This window comes from Anser anser (assembly GCF_964211835.1).
Source record: "Anser anser genome assembly, chromosome: 14".
Lineage (NCBI taxonomy): Eukaryota > Metazoa > Chordata > Aves > Anseriformes > Anatidae > Anser > Anser anser.
This window is the reverse complement of record NC_139735.1, coordinates 12859798-12881926: the sequence shown is the minus strand read 5'-3', so window position 1 is coordinate 12881926 and position 22129 is coordinate 12859798. Positions and strand designations below refer to the sequence as shown.

The window sequence follows — 22129 nt, the reverse complement described above, 5'->3', positions numbered from 1 at the left end:
TGTGCTGGATTGCCTTTGTGCTACACACAGCGGCTGCAGAACATGGCTACGGAGCGGGATAATGGCCCTGCTGTAACTTGTAGCCTCTTATTATGTTACCTGTGTGATCGCGTGGCGTCTTGGAGCGGGAGGCAGCAGCACGTTGCTATTGTCCTCAATTGGACACATGGCCACGAAGAATGCATTTCATCCCACCCAAACTCGCGGTGCTTGCTTTTTGAACGCAGAAAAGGTTTCTGACCTTATACAAGAAAAGTGGCATGCGATTAATGGTGTTTAATGGCACATCCGCTAACATGTCTGGCATTATGTATGGGGTGTTTCATGTGCCTTGTGCCCTCACCGGAGAATAATACAGCTGCTTCAAAGTTCCTATTACACAAACCCTCCAAAATCATGCTTGGATTTAAAAGTTAAGAACGAAATAAAATAAGTAATGGTCATTTTCTTTGGCTGGTTTTCATTACTGCAAATTTTTATTTTTGTCTGAGACCAAGGAATCTATTTTTATTGGGAAACAGCCATAAGGAGCTCCACTTTCAGAAAATGACTGATGCCTATGTTATTAAGGAGACTGAAGCTACAGTTTGCTGCAAGTAAAACCAGCTTTTCAGGATGGTCTGCTCCATGGGCACGGTTACGGCACTGTGGGCTTGGAGAGGGTCTCAGGTAGGGAAGACAAATGGTTTGAGCTGGTGAGGTCTTGCAGTGACCGCCTGGCTCTGCCCCACTCATGGGAGCATCTAGAAACCCTACCCGGTACGTGCTGGCTGGCCAGCTCCTGGTGCTTCAAGGGTAAAGGACCACCACAAGCCCAAATCTCAAAGGAGCTGGCACATCTGTTAAAACAATTGTATCTTAATCTGCAGCCAGAGAATAAATAATCGATTAATTCTATTTCAGTTGAATGTTGGAATTGATTATTGCATGGTACGGCTGCAATATGTGAGTGTTTGGGTAATGACAATGTATGTCCTTAATATTTTTAATTTAAATTATTACTGAAACGCACTCTCAGATCTGACTGTACTTCAGCATGTTTTTATATCATATTTCTTTTTCCTGGGAGAAATAGTCATCATAATCATCAGTGCCATCATCATTTTTGCAATTGGAAACTCTCTTAGACAGGGAAGATAATTTTCCAGAGGAGTGGGTGCCCCGCAGGAATAAGCCAGGACAGTATGTATCCGCTCCTTCAGTGTACATAATGATAACTACAATACATTCACAAAACATTTGGGAAACACTTCAATTTGTGTAAAAAAAAAAAAAAAAGGAAGAATTATTTTGTTCTGTATGATTGTTATCATTATTATTACAAATAGACAGAAAATTCAAAACATCTGGAATCCAAAGCATCTCTGCCGCAACATCGTAGCAACAAAGCTCAGCTAATGTAGCGAAGCTCAGCACAAGTCCATACAGGAGATGAAGATTTTATTTTAAAATGAAACCGATTTCCCTCACAGGCATTCTCTTATGCCCACATATTCACAAGTGCCAGGACGTGCGCAGCCACGTAATCTATCCACAGTACTTGCCGTGACAGAAGAGCCGTGAGAGCTGCTGGCTGTGAAATCCTCTTCCTGCCTTCTGGCTTCTTCCTAGGACGGGACGTGTGGGTTCTGCGTGAGCCTCTGGTACCCTCCAGGTGCTGGCAGCGATGCTGACCTTTCCGTGTGCCCACCCTGTGCCACTTCTATGAGTCACTGGATGTCAGTGCCGATTTATTCCCTGCCTCTTGCCTGCCTACCTGGTATCCTACAACTTCAGTCCTTGTCTTTATTCTCCTGCTGTTGTTCTGCAACAGCTCCTGCCTGGCCCTGCCTTTAATCTGGCCTTTTTTTTTTTTTTTTTCCCAGTGAAGGGTGCGGAGATGTGCTGAGGTCCCGGTGATCTGCTCACGTGGGGCTCTGCCATCCCTGTGTCCCTCTTCTGCCATTCCCTCTGGTCCCTCCACATCCCAGCTCTCCTCTTCGAACACTACTCATGCCAATCTCTACATTTCCTACCAAAATCTCTATCTCTTGGTACACGCTTTTGGTGGAAGGTCTATCCATCCACCCCATGGGATTTCCCAGGCCTTTATCACTGGCAGGGAATGGACTTGTTGGCCTGGGATCTCAGATAACTCTTGTTATCCAAGTGATCCAGAATGATGTGCTTTTTTCTTTCTTTTTTTTTTTTTTTCTTTTTTTTTTTTTCTTTTCATGCTGCATTTCAGGAAATGGCTGCCCTGCTAAATCTCTCGTTTCTGCAGGCAACATAGCTGGTTGGCTGGCTGACCTGCCATGTACACAGGTTATTGTTGTTGCAGTAAAAAGAAGTGGCATCTAAAGTCAGCTGTGAGGGCTTGGCGTAGACACAGTGATAATGGCTTCTGAATGCCAGAGAAGAGGCAGAGTGGTTATAAATTGAAGGAGATTACATTTAGGGAATAGGAAGGTTTGGAAGTGGGTCACCGAGATGCACAAACTGAGCACACTTTCTGCCATCCCTGTTGGGAATCCATCTAATGACGTATTCCTGTTAATTCTTTAGTCGTGCATCCTCCCAGCCCGGCTCGTCCTCGGGCGCCCCAGCCCAGGCGGACCTGCCACAGCCACTGCTCGCTCCTGGTCCCCCGGGACACCTGGAGCCGGAGCATGCAAGTACGTGGCACGACGGGACCAAAGGCAGCCCCGCTAATTACCTTCAGCAAAGCTGCCATCTCCTCCACGTTGATTTGGCCCAGCAACGGTGGCCTTGGAAGGGAGACGGAAGGAGTGATTTCATGCACTGGTTGTGTGTCCTAGATAGTGCTGTGCCAGGAGGGGAGCTGAGGAGAAAGAAAGCAGCTGGAAAAGTCTTAAAAACTGCCTGTTTTCCTTTTTTTTTTTTTTTTTTTTTTTTTGACACTGTTTAGGGCTGAAGTGTGAGGTTGCATGATCTCATAATGGGCCACAGGAGCAGCGATAGCCATGTCCTCTCATTTAACTGGGTGTGAATAGCAGTGCTGAGAGAAGTGATTTAACTGCTGCATTTCCCAGTAAAGGGGATCTCCGTCATCACCTGGCAAGCCCCTGGTGGTGCCGGCTGTGGTTTCAAGTGGCTTTACATTTCCGTGTACAAGCCAAGGACTTACCAGGGCTGGGGAGGATACACATGGAGGCCAAGGACTAACTCAGTGCAGTGGGAGAGCCTTTAATCCACAGGTTATATCTACATCCAAATGTGAAACGACAACAGTGGCAGCAAATCAGTGGCCCAACAAATAAATTAAGTTTTGAGCTGGTTTGGTAGGTGGGATGAAAACAAACCGTGTGCCTTTTAGGAACACAAAGCACGGTGCTGCAGTCCTCGCAGCAAAAATATCCTCTGTATGGGGGGATTTGGGGAGTGTTTCAGCAAAACCAGTGGTGCAGTAGGGGGCCTAGGAAGCCAGATCAGCAGGACACAAGTCCAATTTATAATTAATGTGGATGCATGTGACAGTTATGTATTTTGAGGGGCTCTTAGGATGGAAAAGGGATCTAAAATGTAGGGAGAGCATTACTGAATACTGCATCAAATTGTGGCATCCACACTTTCACTGTGGATTAAAAAAAATTAGAGAGAGCTCAGAGAAGAGCTGCAAGAATGAAAAAAGGTCTGAAAAACCTGCTGTGTGATGATAGGCTTAAGGAGTTCAACCTATTTAGCTCATCAGAGAACAAGTTGAGAGGTGACTTGATCGTGGTGTCTAAGTACTTACAGGGAGGAGATTTCTGATAGCAGAGAGTCCTTTCATCCAGCAGACAAAGGCAAGACTCAGTGGCTGACAGGTGGAGCTGAAGTCAGAAAAAAATCAAATTGGAATTAAGACACAAATATTTAACAGGGAAGGTAATTAACTTCGGAAACTGCTCACCTAGGGATGTACTGAATCCTTCTTTAGATGATCGTCGAAGAGCTTTGCTCTCATCTATACACAAGATATAGGCTCAACAGCACTCATCCATGTAGAAGAGAGGGAAATACCTTCCACTGTGTCTATGTGCACTGCTCTGCTTGCTCAGGACCGGACCAGTTACCTGGCCTCATGGTAGGGATGTGCCTGGACCTCGGGGCACATGTCCTTCCCATCCTGGCAGCCCTGCACCGGAGGATGGGGGCTTCCTTCCCTGGTGACACTCAGGGGTGCTCGTGGGTTTCCGCTTGCAGCTGGGTGTGCATCTCACAGGCTTTTACCAGTACTTTCCTTGAGTTGCCAGAGTACGTGTCCTGGTTTGAGATACTGGTGGTTTTGGCATCAAGGTTGTTGGACTTCTCCTCTGACTCTGTCACTGGACTCAGCATGTTACTGTCTCGAGCTGCCAAAGGTGCATCTTCAACCTGAAGTTGCTCCAGAAGTTCATCATTGGAAGAAAGCTCTTAAGAAAAAAAGAGTCTCAGAAGAGCTCCAATTGCATTGGCAATGAAGTCACAAGGAACCATTAGTTTTGGTAGGTGGCAGACCCCTGACAGACCTCAATGGCCCCAACCAGCCTCACCTGGGCCCACATCCCCACCTATTTAAGACTAGCCTCAGATTTTTCTTCCTTTCCTGAGCTGTGTTGATGGTGAGCCCATCTACAGGTCTTCTGGCCCTGCCTCCTGGAGGGGCCTTGGACCTTTGCTGGACCTCAGTCCTTCCTGGCTCCTGCTGCTCCTGACTGGACCCTGGACTTAGTTCATTTTTGGCTATGACTGGGACAGCTGGTGGACCCTGTTACCAGAACCTGGCTCTGCTTGCTGTGTCCAGGTGCTGTAGGACTGCTCCTGCTGGTGAGGATGTTGCTCCTGCTGGGGTCACCCTCAGATCCTGTGCACCCTTCCCAAGATGTCCCTTGCTGCTCCCTGAGAGTAGGTACACCCTGGTAAGCAAGACTGAGTAGGAAAGCACATTTTCTGAGAGCAGGTCGTGTAGTTGTGCAGGTATGCCTGCACACAGCAGCGCTATTCCTCTTGTGGTTGGAAGTGAATCTCTTACGGTTGGTGGTGTTCAACATGTGCTGTGAGGTGCTGAACATGCAGGGTGCAGTGCTTCCTGCTAGACTGCAAAGCCCACTGTAATGGCTGGTATCACTGAATAACATGTCCAGAGATCGAAATCTCCATCAGAAGGAGAAGCCTGCTGGCTGTAAAAGTGAGGATGTCTGTGCTCATGGCAGTAATCTCATGACACGTGTGGTGAATGCACCAGCAGAAATGAGAAGAGCTTTTGGGATGCCTAGAAAAGATCTTGCCAATGCAAGCAGAATGCCCATGTCATGCATCCCTAGTGACCCAAATCGCTGATTAGAAATAATTAGGGCCACCTTAGAAATACTTAGGCATCACCCCAAGGTGATATACCTGGGCTCTCAAAACTGTGTGTGTCAACAGCATGCCGAGGGTCTTGGAGGGTTCAGAGATGTGTTCCTCCACCAAGCACCAAATGGCTGCTTGTCCCCACACCTCACTAAACCAGAGCATTTCAGGGCAGGGAGAAAAGGCAAGGAACTTGGAGTGAATCTGGTGCCCTGACTCTTGTCCGTAACATTTCTCTGGACTTACTGGCATGGCCAGACTCTGGGGGCCATCGCCTGCCAGGCCAGCAGGTGGGCAGCATGTGAGGTAGCTCGTGCAGGAGCCGGTTATAGCTGGAGATGGGTATTGCTGGTGCGTGGCAGCTTTTCATCCAAACATTTTTCTTGTATTTTAGTGTTGAAAATTGAAATATTTTGAGTGAAACGAAGAGCTGTTTGGAGACAAATTCATTATTTTGTTGAATGAGAGCTCCTGAGTTGAATTGTTCGTCCACCCACCAGCCCCAGAGGCTCTGCTCAGAGCAAATCCTCAGCTGCCTCCTGGAGCAAGGGGCTCTCAGACAGCTCCTTCCTCCAGTGAGTCATCCCCCAAGGCACAACAACAAATTTCCTCAAGAGCAAGGGTTGCCCAAACAATTTAGCCAAGCAAATGTTTTACTGTAGTGCTGTCCGGGGAGGGGATCACACTGTTGTACAGAATAATTTACAGAGCCTGCAGTAGAGATTTAGTGTAACAGATTTAAACCTGTGCTGAATGACTGCTGAGTATGTAGAGGGGTGTGTTGGGGGATGCAACCAAGAAATCTCTAGAAATTGTGTTCTGGGGTGGTTGCTGCTGCTTCTAGCACATCGTAGCAGCCTGACAGAGGTTGTCCTTAGGGAAGGGCAGCAGCGTTGGTCCAGGAGGCTGCATGTAGGCTGTAACCTCATTAAAATCAAACACACATATGTAAGATCTGAGTGTTAGGAGACGGTGAAAGGAGGAAAACAAACACCAGCAGATCAGACTCATTCTGACACTATAGATGAAAAGCCAAATGAAGTCTAGAAATTCATTCATCCACATCACTCATGCTAAACCTTAAAATGTTCATACTAGCCAATGAAAGCCATTAAAGAAGCGACAGCTAGGTTCTCTAGAGGAGATAGAGTCAGAGTAGCAGATACGGGATATGCTTTAGCAAGAAAAATTTGATGAGCCAGCCTCTAAGTTAGTGATTTCTATGACTTCATCGGTACATTAAAAATGTAAGTGAATGCCATTTGGTGTTAGCTCTGCTCCTAAGATATTAGATGGAGTCAATTCACAGTTCTTCAGTGGATAATACTTTTTGTTTTTAGCAAAGGGTTTTGAAACAGAATGGAAAATTAAAGCAATTTTTCTGACAGCAATGCATAAATGTTGACCATGAAACAGAAAAGCAAAAAAACAAAACAAAAAGCAAGTACATGTCTAACCAAGTGCATCTGTATTAGGCAGTAGTGATTTCATTACTGTTTTCATTTGAATAAAGGCAGAGGATGATATGCCCTTTCTGTAATGGAAATGCTCTTCAAGTCCAAGCTATCCATGGTCATTATGCTCTGAAGAGGATTGCTTAGGAAATAGCTGTATGGAGTTAGATGTGTGCCTGGGGCACAGCAGTGCTCCTTCCACAGCTGGACATGTTTTCCCTAACTGCATGGGGCTGGCTGCAGGTGGGTCCTGCCTTCCCTTAAACACCTATGCCCACTGGGACATGTTCTGCAGTGGAGTGTTTCTGGAAAAACTACAATTCCATCTAGAGGATGAGCTCTGCTTGGGGTAACAGGGCTTTGCTCAGTCACCTCTCTGGTCCCAGCTCCCTGCACACCTAACGCTGGCGCATCCAAGGCCATTGCTGCTGAAACCCATGGCCCAGGTGCTTGTCCAGGTAGGGCTGTGCTACTTTTCCCTAGGGAGTGCAGGATAAGGGCTTTCCCACCTCTCCCCTCATCCTTCCTCCAGCTCTCTGGTGGCAGAGGAGTTGGATGCAGAAGAGGGTTGGACTGGCCTGTGGCATGGTGAAGTCTCCTGTGCTGCCCTGGTATGTGCTGCCTCTGCTTTGTCACTGTCCCCACACCATCCCACCATGCTTTCTGCTGTATGGGTTGTACTTTTTTCCCTCAAAGGATCTCCAGCTTTTGTGCATGCATCTCTGCAAGGGGACAGGAGCCTCCTAAGCTCTGTCTTGTGGCTGTGCACCTTCTTGCAGGAGCTCAGGCTCCCGCTGGGAACACTTTGCTCCTGGAGATGTCCCCGTCTCAGCGACCAGCCATGTCCCCCGGGGCTCGTGCGGCACCAGTGGTGGGATCCTGCTTTCTGCCCACCCCAGCCGTGCCCCTATCCCAAACTATGCGGGGCGGGCAGTGAGAGCTGATGGGAGAGGTTGGGGGCTCCTGGGCGAAGAGGGGGCTGAGTGCCCAAGCCGCAGCCGAGCGGAGCGTGCTGTCCGTCGTGGTGCCACTAGATGTCCTTATGAGAAAGGGCTTGGGGCTGCCCACGGCCGGGTAACCACCGAGACAAAGCTGGGACTGGAGCTGGGGGCACCCCAACCTCTCTCCTCCGCCGGGTGCGGGGACCAGCCCCGGGGGAGCCGCGGTCCCAGCCCTGCATCGCTCGGGGATGCTGCAGCACGGGGGTGCGCGCAGGCTGTGCTGAGTCAGTCCTCGCCCCTCCTTATCAACTCCAAGTGTTAAAAAATAAAAGGCTGAGAGAGGAGCTGCGTGGGAGGCTGAGCTGGTGCAAAGGGCTTGCACATGGCTTGAATCCTCTTTGCAGAGCTCCCTGAAGCTGGCCAGAGCGTGGGAATCGAAGGGTGGCTCAGCACAAAAGGTGCCGCTTTTGGGTGCGTTTTGCACCACGTCTTTGAGAGGCTTTTCCTGTCGAGGGCTTTGTGGTGCTGGGACAGGGAGCCAGCCCTTGCTGTGATGTCCCTCTGGGCGGGCCAGCACCACGCACCCCCTCCTGCCGGCTTCCTCGGTGCTGGCAGCGCGCTGGGAGAAGGACTGAGAAAGCAGAAGGTGAAACTCTGCAGCAGGGAGATTAGAGCGCTCGGGTTGTTTCTTTTTCTTTTTTTTTTTTTCCTTCTTCTTCAAAGGAATGACTTTGTATTTTTGGAAATAATAGCTGCTCCGAAAATCCTGGTACAAACTCTTCCAGGCTCCAGCCTTGCTTATCACGCGCTATGCTAGGGGCCCTGTTGGGAATGTAGGATTTTAACTCTTGGCTGCCTGCTCGCTTTTCCCACTTCTAGTAACTTGCTGCCCCCTGCCCCATCTCAAATTAATGCTTGGAACTGAGGGCAAATCTCAGCTGGGATGGTGAGAAGGGGCTGAGGCGAGGGTTCCGGGGAGTGGGGAGGTGGGTGCTGAGCAGCCGCGCTCCAGTGGCGAGTGGCAGGCGGTCTGCAGCCTGGCAACCCGCAGGCATGGCTTTCAGAAAGGGAGCTGCCCAAAATAGGAAGACTGGAAATAAATCATTGTCTTGGCTTGGTTTCTGGGCTGACCTCCTCATCTCTGGTGCAGCCCTCAACAGGGCTGATGTCTCCTGAGAGTCAGGAGTCCTGGGGAGGGGGGAGATGGTAAATTCGACAGGTGGAGCAGAAGTGATGTGAAGGAGGGGAGCCAGCAGCACACTAATTGCATTTGCAGATAACTCCTAGCTGGAAGGAGATGCAAGCTCCGGTGAGAAGTGAAACACAAAGGAACCCGGAGGGACTGGAGCTGTGGGCAGGAAGCGACAATGCAAACCAGCCCCTGATGAATGCAGTTTCTCTCTTGTGGGAGAATAACCCCAAAGCTGAATTCAATGGGAGTGAAACACCTGGAGAGCAATAGCCTTGGGCAGAAAGCACTCGGTGTACCAGGTAGGAGTTTGTAGTCCCTGCTATTGTGAGTTGCAGACCCTGAGGAATTGTCTGGTAGGGCAGGAAGGGGCCCTGTTGCTTGTCTGAATCCCAAGCAGGATACTGTTCAGGTAATGTGTTTGGTGCTGGCTCCAAGAGGCCTTGAGAAAGGTGGTGGAAAACAAGGGGAAAACTTGTGCATCCCAGTCCTGGGCAGGCTGGGAAAGGAAAGAGCTGGAGGGAGTTAGTGGGACATCAGAGGTGACAAAGCAGGAGGCTGGAGGAAGGGGGAGAAGAGGAAATGCCTCACCGCATATGTGCTTTGCTATTTTTAGGCGATCCTTGTGGCTGCTGTGTGCAGCGGTCACCCGAAGAGGTGGGGTGTGGTTGGGGAGCAGCCTTTCCTCAGGCTCCTGCCTCCCGTCTGCAAGGGGCAGGGAGCATGGGAGCCTGGCACGGCGTGTGGGGACCCAGCGTGCAGCTCCTCAGGCCACCCCACTCCTTGTGACAGCGTCACCTTGCTGAGGGACATGTCCAGGGCTCAAGGGACACAGCCTATAGCAAAACAGCCATCTGATGGCATGACGGTCACCCTGGGTTTGTTCACTTGGTCTCTGTCAAAGTCACTGCCTCCAACTCCGTCACCCTGATGTGGACTTGGAGAGGCCACCAACTTCTTGCTGCCCAGGCTGTGAAGACCAGTGACCGACCTGCTCCTGATCTATTTTCAGGACTTGTGTTTTTCATGTGTTAGATCAGCCCTGTGGAAATCTACTATTGCCTTCTGATTTCCACTGAACTCATGCCGTGAGCAGAGCACTCCTCTGAAGTGTCTCTGAGCTGGTCCACCTGAGCTCGTCCTCCTGGGACTCAGTGTCCCCACTGCTATGACATGTCCCTCACACCCTGTCCTTCCAAAGGACCAGAGGAAGACTCCCTGTGTGTGTCTTGGTGAAGGAGGGGGTGGCCCCGGGGTGCTTGGCAGCTCTGACCTTGCAGGTACGGTGTATGGGATCAGTCACATTCCCTGGTGTGGCCCCATTTCACCAGGGGTGGATGAGTCCTCAGTCGGGGTGAGACAGGGCGATGTGTGTGGAGCTGGGGCCTCAACTTTTCTGCAGGGCTGGAGGAGTGGATTTATTTACATGGGGTAAAGGGCTATGGAAGAGAGGTGTGCTGCCTGTCAGCTCATTGTAGCAGAAGCACCAGCCAGTGTTTTGGGAGACCTCAGCTCCCTCTTCTGCTCCTGTAATTGTGAAATCCGTTTCCAGCAGCCCTCCTGGGATGAGCCGCATAGGTAGTGAGGGCTTAGCATGCCGTAATGTGCTTGTGGAAGCGGCTGCCCTCCCGAGGCTGCGCCACACGTGTTAGCCTGCCGTTACACGGATCCTTGGCCTGCTGGAGTTAACAGCAATCATAGTTCAAGTCTTGCTGCAGAAATAAATGGGATCCCAAGGGGCTTCTCATGACCGGCCCCTCTAGGTCATGATCTGTGCCGAGCAGACTGGGACAGCAGGTGACAGAGCAATGCAGGAGCTGGGTGCAGGCACCGAGCAGAGGGATGCTGTGCCAACACCTCCAAAACACGGCAGCCTGGCTGGGGACAGAGCAGAGGGCAGATATGGTGAGAGGGATTACAAGACTCCAAACCCATGTAAACCGATGTAGATAGAAAGGGATCAGCAGCAATAAGAGCATGGCAGAAACAAGTGGCAAGCACGGATCGGACAGATGGGTGGTCCAGAAGAGATGCTGCCCCACAGGTTTCCTATTTTCTGCCCAGAGGTTCCTGTGGGAGACCCAGTTCTCCCAGGGCAGCATGTCTGGGGGTTCCAAAGAGTGCTGCTAACCCCAGCTATATACCCTGAGGTCCCTGGGCCCTCCGGCCAAGCCCAGTGGGGTCTCCAGCAGGTGAAGAGCTGAGGACAGGTCTCGGCCAGCTTGGAGCCCGAAGCAACCAAGGTTGGTCCCCAGGAATTTGCGCCATGATTGATGCACGTATCTGCCCAAGCCCTGTGAGACCCAACGTATGAGGGACTTGTGCTTCAAGCAGGACCTCGGGTGGCCCTGCGTGGGGATGTGCAGTGAAAACAAGCAGCAGCATTTTGTCTCCTTTCCCCCCTTCTTTAACAAGGACACGCTGTGCATCTGCTGTGCTGTGTTGGAAGAGGCCTCGGCTTCCTTCAGAGCTTATGTCAGGAGCTCCAGCACCCACATGAAGCTTTCTGAGGATTTTGTCATTTGCAGCCACCGTAGCTTGAAGCTGGTGCTGGAGTTATAAGCTCTGGTGCCACTGGTGAGCCCTGATGCGATCTCAAAGCTAGCTGAGCTCTGGTGAGCAGCCTGTGTCCCGCAGCCAAAATAATTCAGGCTCTGCAACTTGAAGCACAGAGCAATTCACAGGCTAACCCACTTGTAGGGTGAAGGATGAAGTGCTACATCCTGAATATGAGCAGCGAAATTACCAGTGCCACCTCTGTCAATGCCACTGAATCCCTCCGAAATGAATTCTTGAGAAGAAATGAGCCCGTTAGACGAAGAGATTTGCTGAACACCATGGATTTGCCTTTCATAGCTCTGTGCAGGGGCAACATAGGCTGACCTTGTTCCAAGGTCGGATAAAATCAGCCTGGGTTCAGCAGCGAGCGCTTCCCAGCATGCTCACTCTGCTTGCAAAATACTGGCAGAGTCTATTCCTGGGGAGATGGTGCCAGGTTAGGACAGGTCTGCACTGCTTTCTGCAGGGCAACAGCTTAATCAATCCCACCATGCCTCCTGGAGGCACGGGTGTTAATGCATGCTGGTAGCAGGATGCTGCCTCCGAAAAGGTTCAGCTGGGATCAGGGCCAGGGCGGGTGCCGGGGAGCTGCTGGGTCAGCCTGGGAGCTGCGTGGAGCAAGACCCAGGGCCAAGAGGCTCTGCCATGGGGTCACCTCCCTGGAGAAGCCCATCCCCACCCATCTGTCTTGGGAACAGTTGGTCTCAACCTATTGCCCCCCAGGAAGATGCCTGTGGAGGGGCAAGGAAGGGGTTTGCCCTCTGCCTGCTGCTTCTTGCTCTCCCCAAGGGCTCTGGCTTTTGGGGAGGCTTGGAGCAGCTCCAGTACAGCTATGATTGCCCCCATTTGGGGTGTGTGTGGAGCTTTTGGGTGGCTCAGATGCTGGGGGACATCCCTAAACCCATTGGACAGATTAATTCCCTATCTGAAAGAGGCTCCAAGCCAGCCACATCATATGCTGGCTGGGTTAAGGTAGTCAGTGGAAAACTGTTTCCTCCTTCTGCAGAGATTTTTCCCTTCAGAAGAGAACATGAGGTACGAGACATATCACAGGATCCAGACATTTCATGCCTGCTGTTTCCTAGCTGCTCTTCTGACTGGTGCCAGCGTCCCTCCGTGGCTCGCTTCCCAGTTACATCTTCTAACCATGATTTAGGGAAGCTTGTTGGGGTCCCAGCACGTCTGTGTGTTGGGATGTCCCAGGAGGACCCGGCAGAAGACAACCTGTTGTGCCCAAGGGAGGTGGTGGTCACCTCTGTGGTGGGTGCACACGGGTGTGGGGGTCCCCAGGAAGCCCCAAACCTGCAGATGCTGGGGTCTGCAGGGAGAAGGGGCTCTCTCAGGGGTTGGGATGGGAACCCAACGCCCCTGTGTTGGCTGTGAGCAACCCAGGACAGAAGGACCCATCTCTGAGGACAGGGTGGGCAAGGGCAGAGCTGAGCAGAATGCTTTCTTCTATCCCTGCCATCAGGCTCTGTCTTCAGGGGCTCTCTGCTTACAAGGCAAAGCCTTCCCCTTGATATTTAAATAAAACCCAGCTTTTGAGGTCAGCAATCCCTTGGAAGGGGGGAGTGTACAGGAGAGGCCTAGGGAGGCCTGCTGCAAAGAATATCTCTGTGTTGTCGTGGTCTCTCCGTGCTGGGAGCCTGGCAAAACCCTCAGATCTTGCTGATTCTGAGGAAGGGAGCACACAGTAACAATTTGGTCGGGTTCCCCACTGCTGGGAGTGCTCTTAGATGTTGTGATTTCTTAATATACTCCCTACGTGTGAACATGCCAGGTGTAGTAATTTCATAAATTTGCATCTTCGCAATAGCTGCTTGATTCCCCCAACAGGATCAAAGCTGATCTTTCCTGGAGAGGCAGCCTGTCTATTCAAAGCGTTTTCCTGTGACAGCTCTGTGACAGTGCTGTAGATCTGCAAGTAGCCACCACCCAGAAATGCGTGCTGCTGTTTGCATTGCTGCTTTACAGTTCTGTGCTCTGGGGCTTCCTCCTCTGTGGGCTGCCTACCTGCATGCCCCTGGTGCCAAGCGACCTGGAGAGGGGCATGAGCACACCAGAGCTTGAAAGGGAAACCTTTCAGCTGGCTCTTTATTCACACAACTTTTCACCCCATGCAGACTCTCAAAATCTATTAGAAAAGACATTTTTCTCGGGTGAACAAAAATATCTCAACTCCTTAATGAGAACATCAAACTCAGTTTCACCTGCTTTGACTGGTGCTATGAGGTCTTGTAGCAGAACAAACTTTTTTTGTCCAATTACTGGGGGAAAAAAAAACCTCTCTTTCCCTGGCAGGTTCTGTATTACCTTGTTCTTGAAATTCCCTTCATTGTTCATCACGTCAAGCAGGGACACCCTGTTGTTGATGGAGTCGATCCCAGCTCTTAAGAGACAAATTTGTCTCTTAAGATTGTCCAAAGACAATCCTTTCTCATTGCCTATGCACCATCCTTTTTTTTTATCCTACTGATAGCTAAAAGTAAGCCCAAAAATAGAGGATTCCCACCTTTTGGTAATAAAACATGAGTATTTCCACATATGGCTTGTAGTGTTTCGGTGTCCTCCATCAGTATTACACATCTCTCCAGTAAAAGTGCCATGTTCCCAATCTGTCACTGAATTATCACACTGTTCGATGTCTTCCAGTCTTCTGTACTTGGTGGAAATTTAACAAATATCTACTGAATATGGTGTTGTAGTTTCCTGGTATTGAATCTGAACTTGCTGCCTGGGTTTCTGTGCTTGTAGCACATGGATTTGCATGAATCTAAAGCCCAGAGTGTGAAAACCAGCAATTGAGATTAGTGCTGTTGCTACTGACCTTGGAAACTCTGCTAGCCCCAGACCATTTTGGGGGGCTTCACTGAAGCCCAGAGACAGGGGTTTGCTATAGTCACGGTGCTCTGAATGCTGCTTGTTCCTCCCTCAGAAGACGTCGAGCAGGCCCAGGGGGAAGATCTCATCCACTTTGGCTTCCAGCTACTTCCTCCATAACTTCCACCTATCCTTGTGACTTCTTTCTGCTCCAAGTCACTCTCTTAGGGGCATCTCCCAACTTCAAGTTGGCAAGTTCTGAAGGTCAGGAGCACAAAGCAACCCCAAATACACCGTGGTGTGCTCTAAGGCCTTCACCAAGAGAAGTGTACCTGGATAACAAAAGGCTGTCTATGTAGGTATCTGTGCTGGTCCTCATTTCAGATGGCTGTTGGCCAGGGCTGCTCTATCATCACGCCTTTCCCTTCAGCTGGTGACAGTGGGATATGGTCCCATCCCACATTCCTGTAGCTTCCTCTGCCTTTATTTAGATCCTTCTCTATAGTAACGACCCTCTGGCATGGTGGGTCTCTTCCACCCCCTTCTAATTCACCCTGTGACTTTGTCTGCACCCTCAGAGCAGCCTGCCGGGGCTGTCAATGTCTGGGTACCCCAAGGGCAGGAGTCAGGAGGTAACCTGCCAATTAACATCTCCTAATTGAAGATCATGTAACAAACGCTTCTCCTCAGGCTAGCTGGAAGTCATGCCTGTGATCAGAAGTTAAGTGCAGCCCAAATGCAAACGTGAGCAGACGCATGGCTCGGCGTTCCTCCACGCTGCCAAGCTGGGGACCTAGTATTTAGGCAAATGTTCAGTTTCCCAGAGGGGCTCAGGTTGAGCAAGAGCAGCAGTGGTGAAAGGGCTGGAAAATCAGGGAGTAATTTGTAACCTCATTATATTCATGCTTCTGTTTCTCCACTTTTCTTAGCTTGCTGTTTCCAAGTGGAGGAATGGGTGGTCTTGGCTGGGCCTGCAGCTCTACCAGTTTTTCTTGGGTGAAGTAGCTCCTTGTGAACACGGAAACCCCAATATGCCTGGGAGAGTCACCTTCCAGAGATGTCGGAAGCAACATCTACAAGATGTGATGACGCTAGAGACAAAAAACATCTGGGTAAGTGGAAATCTGTAGAGACAGAGGCAAAGAGGCACTTTGCATACTCCAAAAACAGCAGCATCGAGGGCTTTGCTGAGCTGGCTTCCTGACCGAGTCAGCTGCTCTTTCCGGAGGACCTCTACATGCTGGTTTGCTTTGGCGAGGATATCTGCAGAGCTGTCACTTGCAGTCAATCTCCCCAGGGACTTCATCCTACGGGGGCCAGCACAGCTGTCCCTCTCTGAGCTGAAATTCAGGCCCATATTGTGTCCTGCAGGAGCTGTGCATGGGCTGCTGCTGCGGGCTGGCCACGGGCAGGGAGTCAGGCTGGAGGGCAAGAAGCCCTTTGCTGTGGGGCCGGGCACTCCAGGACCAGACCTGGGTGGTGGAGAGGAGAGCTCCCAGGGTCTGCTGGCAGCTCCCAGCTTCCCACGGACTGTCTCTGAAGGAGCTCAGGCAGGATTGATGGCACCAGGTGCCTTTCCAAGACCAAAGTCCCATCACTCAGAAGACGTTAGACATTGTCTGGCGTGACACTCTGCTCTCTGGCACTGACCGGGGCGGCCTGCTGACTGCAAATCTGCTGGGTCCACAGGCAAATTATCCACACATCAGCACATTTAAGAGAAAAATTAATTTCCCTGCAGGAGCGAAGAAGAAAGTCTCTTCAAAATCAGAGTCCAGCTCACAGTGTCTGCTATGAAACACGGTGACAATCTTGAGTGTGCCATGCAGACAGGGACCAGCATCGCACCTGGAGACGCAGCCAAGCCAGCAGGCAGGAAAATCACAACAAAACATGGAAAAAGAGACCCTGGTAGCCTGCCTTTAAAGTTAGTTACAGAGGGCTGGGAGCCCTGAGGGTGTTTGAGGTTTCCCTTTGCAGTCTGTGCAAGGACACAGAAGCTCTGTGAAGAAGCAGTGATGGTGAGAAAGGGGTCACAGGTGTGTGGGTGAGGAGGGAAGTATTTATAATAAATCTGCTATAATCTAATTAGTGGCACCTGACTGAAGAACAAATGTCTCACTGCTTAGAAGGAAGAAAAATTCAACCTGCTTGCACCTGTGCTGGCCTAAAATACTATGTAAGGTTTAGGGCAAAGGACACAATAACAGAAAGGAAGGGAAGGTACATGGAGGTAAATATGAAATGGAATAAAATTTAATGTGGCTTTGCCAAAAAAAAAAAAAAAAAGAGATCAAGTGAGATAAACCTGCTGTCTCCTTTTAGGAAGATAACTGTTGTTTTTTTTTTTTTTTTTTTTTTAATGGAAGGAAAATGCAGTAGATTTCAACTAGCTGAATTTCAGCACAGCACTTGACATGGCACCGTATGAAAGCTTTCTTGTGCTTCTGGAGGAGATGGGCTCAGCCAGGTGAAAGCGACCTCAGAAAGGTGTGGGGGCAGTTACCAAACCCAGCTCCTCAGAGTGATGGTGGGTGAGAATCCAGTGCAACAAACCAACCCCAGAATTACAGGAATTAATGTAGTGCTGATTCGGGCAGCCCTGATAAAAATGGTTATAGACAACACCGAGGTGCCACCCCTTGGCTTCAAGGGGCAAAGGAACAGCTTCGGGAGGAAAGCATCCCCCTCTCCCACCACACTGCATCCTGCCTGCAAGTTGCTCCCCCACTGCCGTCCCCAGGCTGATCTTCTTGCACGTCCCCACGTCTGAGTGCACATTTCTGCAGCTCACTGCGTCAGCCAGGGCTGGACCGGAGCTGGGAAGTCTTTTATGTGTGCAGACATTGAAAGGAAATGAATGCTGCTTCCCCTCCCAGGTCTGAGATGGGGGAATGATTTGCTGGGGGGGTGTAATAGTGGTGATTTTAAACAAAAAAACATCTGGATAGAATTTGTGTGGGATAGTCCATAAAAATAAGTAAAAGAGGAAGTCTGAAAGCAAGAAATATGTCTGCATCTTACTAGGATAACTCATCTGTAGGGACAGAAAAATTAAGACAAAAAAAAAAAAAAAAAGGTTTTCCTAGCTGCCAGGAACTGATCTTGCCATTGTGACCCCAAAGAGCATCAGGGCAAGAATTTGTCCCACACCAGCACTTCTGCAAGGTCCTGGGGCAGTGTTGAGCAGACGTGGACAGATCCCCCTGCTCCAATCCTTCCTATGGTGTGAGAGCCCCTCTTTGGTGCACAGAGATCAGTCAGCATGCTGTGCATTTATCCAAGCCCTTCCTAGATAAGCCTTGGACTTGTGCTGGGATGCTGACGGCATGGGAGCCAAATTTGTTTCCTGTGACTGCACTTTGTCCCCTGCAGTCCATACTATTTTCCAGGCAGGACTTTGCAGAGGTTGGTGCGATCACTGACAACAGGCATGTCGGGTGCCTGTCTGGGTGCTGTGTCCTGTTTGGGTTTGCTGAGCGGGGAACAGGTTGCAGGCTGTGAATTGAAGGACAGGCGGATGTCCTGCTGTCCTCCTCCCCCGTGCTGCCTTGGACACTGCTTTGGCCGTGCGATCAGGTGCTGTCACCTGGCTAGAAGGACACACCACTTTGCCCATTACCTGTGCCAGTGCTGTCTGCCCGAGCATGCGGAGAGGCACGAGGGAGGAGTGGGGCTGGAAGGAGCTTGGGCTTTCCGCTTTCTGGGGCACTGAGCTGTGAGGCCACCTGCGGGGGTGACTTTCAGCTTTTGTGTCACGGGGCTGGTAAGAAGCTGTGATGAACAAGCTACCAAGGCAATTAACTGCTAACGACCGTCCCTCTGATAGACTGTGGTGGGAGAGAGCAGAACAAGGGGCCCTGTGTTCCTCAGTAATGGAAGAAAAGACCGATTTGCTAACTCTGCAGCATCCAGGGGCCAGTCCATGTGCAGAGGCAAGGGGCAAACAGCCTTGGCTGCTCAGCAGTGGGACGCCAGCGGGAAGCTGAGCAAAGGCTCTGCAGGATGCTGGCCTCGCTGGAATACACAAACTTCCCTGGAGATATTTCTACAGGAGCCCAGCAAGGGCCTGGAAAGCAGGCCCTCCTGTCCTACTGCTCATGTGCTGCACTTCAAAATGAAGCTTTCTGTGTCGTTTTGCCCCATTTGATGCCATGAGGAAGCCTGTGGGCGTTGGGAGCTTTGTGCAGGAGGCCAGCCCGCGCCTGGCTCTCGTGGCTGGGCTGGGGAAGGCTTGACGCTGGGAGGCTGGCGAGGACGGAGGCGCTCTGTGGCCAGGAGCTGCTGCTTCCTTTCTTCCACGTCGAAAGCAAAAATGACCAGTCCCCCCGCCACATTCTTGATGCAGGAAAAGCCTCTCCGATATTAATAAGAATCTAATTATACATTTATTGTTCCATGAATTAATTACATTGCAAGTAGAGTTACCTTTTACACAGCCATTAAACTTCAGGAAGGCCTCTTTATACCACTCCATGGATAATTTAATTAGCATACTAATGTCTTATTAGCTATAAACCCAAAGCTGGTTTAGAATCACTTAAATTAAAACTCAAAAGCCTTCAGCCACCCTACAACCCCTCTGCCTGAGTGGTGGGTGGAGGACAGGAGCATGTGCTGGGCGTGGGTGAGGAGCCCCTCGGCTTGCCTCCTAATTCCCGATTTATTTCCTGGTGGCTCTCATCGGTATTTGCATTAATTGGGCTAGTCCGGGAGAGCTGTGGTAATCCATTAGGGATGGACCGTTTCAAACGCAGGGATTAAAACCACAGGGGGGAAGGCAGGAGCTGGGGCTGGGAGCGGCTGTGACACTTGAGGGGCACTGTCCCCAGCCCAGTGCCACCATCTCCACGGGCTTTCAGCAAAGGAAGCCCCTGGCCTGGCTCCTCCAGTTCTCACCCAAGGCTTGCAGGAACTGTGGGTGCTCCCCCTGCGCAGCATCCTCTCTGTCCCTCATTGCCCAGCAGCACTGGGGCTCGTCTCGAGCCATTGCAGCTTCAGTGGTTGCACTGCCAGGCGTTACATGATCCCAAGCATCCCACTCACACTGGGGTCAGGACTGGCACTTCCATGAGTTCTTCAATATTGCGGTGGGTGTGCTGAAGCCTTTTTAAAATGACCCCTTCTGCCATTCAATTCATGAGTGTAACTTTTTTTTTTTTTCCCCAGATCTTCTTAGCTAATAAATAGCTTAATTTGTAGGTTTGAAAATTGACTCAGAGGCAGAGTTTAACTAAATCGAAGAGCAAGACTACTGCTTGAATGTAATAATCTGAAAATAATTGATTAATTTGCATGATCCTTCGTAATTACTTCAATTTACACCCAAGAGGCCACTGTCATCAATAGATGAATAAGACATAATTTTTAAAGTCCCAATAATGCATGGAATAGAATTTAGAAAACTCACTCATTCTGAAACGTGGAGCAGGCTCATGCGCACGATCAGCTCAGCTCCACTTCCAGCCCGTTGCGAGGAGAGTGCTCATTGTTAGAGAAATCGTGCTGTAATTTAATTCACTTGTTAGGAATGTAATTATGATCATCATCCTTGAGAAAGAAGAGGATCAAATCCTATCACAGTGATGCTAACCTTTAGACTGAGAGATTTCAACAAAATGAGCAAGCCGGCCGACAGCACCGAGAGTCAAAAGTAAAGAGATTAAAATTCTGAAATTTGGCATGGATGCTCTTTAAGGAGTGACATAGCAAAATAGCTACCTTCTGCAAGGTACTTAACCACATGCTCAACTTTAATTGTCATTAATGAGATTTCAGCATATGTTTAGCTATTCTGAGACCTGACAACACCGACGGGGCTCAAACTGCCTGTGTAGGTCTGAGCAGCAGGCTCGGGAGGATGGCAGGAGCCAAGGCAGGTAAATGGCAGGGTTCAGGAAGGTGTTTGGGCCACACAATGGCCCTTCAGAAAATGGAAACCCAACCTTCGTGAGGTCAGTAAACAGGGGCAGAAAAATATAAGCATGAGAGAGGGGAAACAGGAAGCCTGCAAGAAATAGCAAGACTTAGAAGGCAAGAAAACAAACAATAGATGATTCAAGTCTGCCAGGAACAGGAAAGCCTGCAAAGGAATGAGACAGGTCTGCTGGCTCCCCAGGAGTTAAAAGGAACAATTAAGGAAGATGAGGACACAGCTGAGAAGCGAAATGATTTCATTTCATAAGTTCTCACCTCAGGGGATGTTGGGAGAAATCTGCTCTTGACTTGCTCTTTTCTGGTAATAAAGGTGAGTTGCTATTAAGGATTAAGGTATCAAATGAAGAGGCACTGGCGCAAATAGGTAATTTAAAAAATATTAAGTCACCAGGTCTAGATGGGACATTCAGGGGTTTTGAAGAAACCTAATAATACAGTGGCTGAGCTGCTGGGTGAGCTGCAAGAGTATTCATCTCTGTCGGAGCATGTGCGGGATCAGAGGGCTGGAGGGCAGCAGCAATTGCTGTGCCTGTGTTTTATAAAGAAACACCAGGAAATCCAGAAACTGCTGGTAATGGAGACGTGAGGTGAAGTGGCCAGAGCACGCAGAGCTGCGAAGCATCTCTTCGGCTGCCACCCACCCTCATGGTGCTACCTGCGTGGCTTGGGGCACCCATCTGGCCCCGGACTGCTCCTCACCAACCTTTTTACCCTGCCCCGCTCCCTTTCTGCTTGCAGGAGTTCCATGAGAAAGGTCAGGATTGTGGAGATCGGGTGGCAGCAGCTCAGAAGGGGGTGTCTCAGTCTTGCACCTTCTGCCTGCTGCTCCTTAAGACATTTCCCCAGAGGAGAAGGAAGAACTAGCTAAAGTGGAAACATAGAAAATGTACTGAAGCAGAAAAATTATTCAGATTTAAGGCTGCCTATTCAACCCTTCGTGCACATATATTATGGCACAGCACAAGGTATGATTCAATTCTCCTCAAGTTTGTTTCCTAATAGGTAGCTTGCTGCGCCTTCATATAGCATTTCCTTCCACCCTGAGATGAGCATCTGAGAAAGGCAGGATGGGATCCGGTTAGGTGACACCCAGAGGTCCCTTCCAGCCTGGATTGCAATTCCCCATGGGGGAGCTGCCACCATCCTAACTCTGAATCCAGACAGGGTATGGAGATTTAGGGATTTAGAAGAATGCTTATTTGGGAATAATTCACCTCTGAACAACTTACTTTAGAAGTCCAGCATATTTCCCTAGAGTATGAGGTGCCAGAAAGAGCTTACTGGATGAGTGGGACCTCTCAGCTGATGCAGCCCAGCAGTGCTCTAGTTCGAACAATGACTTTTGTGGGACACAACCAAAGTGGAAACTCTCCACCCAAACATGCAACCCTGTTATAAAATCACAGCACTGAAAAAAAGACATTTTACAAATCCTGGGCAGCCCCACAGCTATCCCTTGCACCACTGTGGGATTTAATGTTGTATTTTAGCCTGACAGCACCATGGTTGTCTCCAGCAATGTGTTAAGGTATGGAAATGCAAACCTGGAGCTTAGGAAACCCTGGCTGTGATTTGTGGTGGTGATATGCCACAGAGGCGTGACTGGGGCTGGAGCACTACGGTGACTTTTTAAAAGCAGTGTTCAGCTACGCTGGTATTTAGATATGTGATAAATTTGCCTTATGCTTTTCTCCTTGCTATGGCAGGGAAGGGGTACAGCGTTTGGGAGTTGTAAAGTCTCTTTGCTGCAAGGACTCCTGCCTCACATCTGCTGCCCACCCTGAAGGTGGTCTGTGCCCCTGCCTCCGTTCCTCCCAGGGGCTGCAGTGTGAGTGATGCAAATATTAAAAATCAAGAGAAAAACAAACAGTACTGTGACTATATGTGGGATCAGTGGTAGTAAAAGCCCGTCTTTG

At 50.0% G+C, this 22129-nt stretch overlaps 2 long non-coding RNA genes across 2 annotated transcripts; one reads left to right on the top strand and one right to left on the bottom strand.

Annotated features, from left to right (window-relative positions):
- Window positions 1-957: 957 nt before the first annotated feature.
- On the bottom strand, window positions 958-4586 carry LOC310881730. Its single transcript, XR_014572525.1, has 3 exons — window positions 3893-4586; window positions 3737-3812; window positions 958-2821 (listed from the first exon to the last, which is right to left on the bottom strand). It is a non-coding gene; the product is annotated as an uncharacterized lncRNA (long non-coding RNA).
- LOC310881729 lies at window positions 4584-19146 on the top strand. The gene is made up of 3 exons (XR_014572524.1): window positions 4584-4788; window positions 8985-9199; window positions 15206-19146. It is a non-coding gene; the product is annotated as an uncharacterized lncRNA (long non-coding RNA).
- Window positions 19147-22129: the final 2983 nt, after the last annotated feature.